Here is a 3816-nt window from a genome sequence, read left to right on the forward strand (position 1 = left end):
ATAGAATACATATAAAATTTTTAACATATAGATTAAAATAAAATGAATTAGCTTTATATATATATATATATATTCGCAGATTCCTGTGGTGTGGATAGCTCAATCTCATGCTTTCGTCACTATTTATTTGCGGGTCTTTGTAAGTCCCCATTAACCTTTTTGTCACAAATAATCTTAGTGTATCTTTTGGTGCGATTTTTTTTGGTCATATCTATTAAAATAAAATGAATTAGTGTTACTTATACAAAATATATATATATATGTGTGTGGATATTTAAGTAAATTTTTTTTCATAGATCTTCTTGTGGAGTGGATACCTCAATTTCCTGTTCCGTCTCTGTTTATTTGTGGGAGTTGGTCTTTGTCCCGTGAAAATTTTATAGATCTCTATTAACCTTTCTGTTACAGATAATTTCTGCAAATATTGGCATGTGCGAATTTTTTTTGTCATTCCTATTCACTAGTCTCTCATTTTCACATCTTTTGGTCTAGCAGTGACGATGAGTAAAAACTCTTATTTGCTCGTTTCTCCTCCATCATCTTCTAAGCTCGCCTTCTCTAGCAGCTCTTCAAGCACCAGCACGGTAAGTAGCAGGCAGCGGTGACAAATAGCAAGTATCCCTCATCAAGCACGCACCAACAGCGGTCTCTCCCAGCCACGAATTGCAAGTAGCGACGATAAGTAGCAGACTTAATTTAAAATGAAAAGTGATAGAGAGTCAATAAGTTTTATGATTTGTAATAAGGGTTTTTTACTTAAATAAATTGTATGGGAGTCAAAATTACCTGATTCTCCTGAAAAGAATTCTGCAACGTGAATCCCCTCTTGGTATTATTATATAAATCGTCCTAGGCTACATAGGGTTACATAAAACGTGAATCATCTCAGCCTAGGACGATTTATGCATGAACATGTTAGGCAAATCAAACATAAATCGTGGCAGGGTCTCCAGGGTTAGAAGAAGAGCATAAATCGTCCCAGGGTGGTAGGTTTCACGTGTTAATGGGCTAACTCTCACTGGGCTGCCATGATTTATGCATTATTGGAACCCTATTCAGCCTGGTACGATTTATGTTTGTGTTCGTAACACTAACTGGGTTGGGACGATTTATGTCCAAGTTGTAAGAACCATAGAAGTCAGAACCGAACCGGTGATCGAACCGTTCACGTAACCGGATTAATGGTTCAACCGGCAGGTAACCAGTTGAACCGATTGACCCGATCCTATGTAATTAAAAAATAAAATATATAAAAAATTTTAAAATTAAAATTTAAAATACAAATTTTCACTATTAACCCAACTTCAACATTTTTAAAAAAATTTGAAACTCAAGCGGTTCGGTCGAACCGGTCTCACCGAGTGATATCGATTTAAACCAATTCACTCACCATTTTGACCGGAGAGGAAGTTTGGGGGGAGAAGTGTTTCGGGTGTGGGGACCAGCCCGCGGCGGAGGTGCAACTGCTGGTGGGCAGAGGCGCCTGAGTGGCGCAGGTGGTGGTGGCAGTGGGCCGCCGATGACCGGCTGGTGGAGGAAGTAATCTGTCCGGTGGTGATAATGGCCGCGAACCAAGGAGATATGTACCGCCTGAACGATATTGCGCATGTTGCCGGATTTATTGATCAAAAGGTATGTTTTTTAATTTTGTAATGTTGTTGAGTCGAGGCCATGAGTATGTTAAGTACATTGATATATTGGATGATATAGTATGTTGGATGATATTGTATAGGGTGAATATGCATCTTAGAATATTTTTTGATTAAGACGTTGCCCGATACCATGTTTAGTGATTTAGTTAGTTTTTGGTTTAGTATAAGACGTTAGAAATCAGGGTTCTTAGTAGATTATGGAATTCGCTCATGATAGGGGGATGGTTCTGATGGCAGAATCCCCAAAAATTCGCTGTTGTTACTATTGTTAGCAAGACCGGACCGGAGTGAATTGGTTTAAATCGATATCACTCGGTGAGACCGGTTCGATCGAACCGTTTGAGTTTCAAATTTTTTTAAAAATGTTGAAGTTGGGTTAATAGTGAAAATATGTATTTTAAATTTTAATTTTAAAATTTTTTATATATTTTATTTTTTAATTACATAGGATCGAGTCAATCGGTTCAACTGGTTACCTGCCGATTGAACCATTAACCCGGTTACGTGAACGGTTCGATTACCGGTTCGGTTTTGACTTCTATGGTTCTTACAACTTGGGCATAAATCGTCCCAGCCCAGTTAGTGTTAGGAACAAAAACATAAATCGTGTCAGGCTGAATAGGGTCCCAATAATACATAAATCGTGGCAGCCAGTGAGAGTTAACCCATTAACACGTAAAACCTACCACCTGGGACGATTTATGCTCTTCTTCTAACCCTGGAGATCCTGCCACGATTTACGTTTGATTTGCCTAACATGTTCATGCATAAATCGTCCTAGGCTAAGATGATTTACATTTTATATAACCCTCTGCAGCCTAGGACGATTTATATAATAATACCAAGAAGGGATTCACGTTGCAGAATCCATTTCAGGGGAATCAGGTAATTTTGACTCCCATACAATTTATTTAAGTAAAAAACCCTTGTAATAATCAATTAGTTATTATGATTATTTTTAATGGTATGAAATTACATCTAATAATATAGAATTACTTATTTTTCTTTTATTGTTAAAATATTGGCCAAATTTTAATAAAATGTATTGACTCTCTAAACTTTCTCATTTAAAATTTTTATATATGTCATGGTTAATTGAACTAAAATGTACGTTATTTATTTAACTTTTGTAAAAAAAAAAATGTACATTTTATAAATAAAAATAAAGATCGAAAGAAAGTATCATTTAAATATTCAGTAAAAAAGGATAACGTTATTTTTCTTTATTTTAAAAGAATTGTGCAATATTAAATTTATTTTAAGTTACTTGTATAAAAAATCCATAAAATGGAATGTCATTTGTCAAACTTACACCAGTGTTTAAATAACGGAAATTCGAGTTCATTCATGAATTCATATTATGATACATTGCACGGAAAAATATATTATGATGTAAAAAGGACACGCAAATATATAACATTTTAGAAAACAAAATCGTAAAGAAAATATAAAATAATTTGAAATAGTGTGGAGAAAAAATAAGATGAAATGTACATGGACAAAGAAGACATTCTGGTTAATAAATCCAAGTCTCTTTACCATTGCATCAAAACATGTTCTATGCATGTTGCAACAGAACATGACCACGAAACAATTCAGGATAAAATCATATTCGAAATATTCGTCTTATCTAAGAAGAAAAAATAACCCCAAAATAATGAAACCTAAATACAACTTGATCCGATCCAAACAAGAGTGGGGAGAAAAGTGAAAAAGGAAAAATCATCAATCACTGTCCAACATAAAGGAGTGGTTACATAATTAAATGGTTTTACGTAATAATCAACCTGCCCAAAGAAAATTAGGAAGGAGAATTGAAGAATAGTAGAGGAATAGAAATAGAATAACAAACACGGGCGAAAGAGTCCAATGGTTAAGACTCAAAGGTGTCCATTGGAGGGTATCAAATGCTATTCTCATATTCTGGATTCTTGACCTTCCCAATTTACTACCTTTCAAATTTGAACAGCAAAATCTCATCCAGAAGCATCGCATGTGCCACTCACGCGTCCTAAGATTAACTCAGCAACCAAGACTTAGGATCGGTTTAGATAGGTTCATAAATTATTTTTTTTTATATTTTTAATTTATAAAAATGTATAGTATTAATATTTGATATAATTTTTAAAATTAAATTGTAATTTTTTAAAAAATTATTTTAGTA

Source organism: Arachis ipaensis, chromosome B05, assembly GCF_000816755.2.
Source record: "Arachis ipaensis cultivar K30076 chromosome B05, Araip1.1, whole genome shotgun sequence".
NCBI lineage: Eukaryota > Viridiplantae > Streptophyta > Magnoliopsida > Fabales > Fabaceae > Arachis > Arachis ipaensis.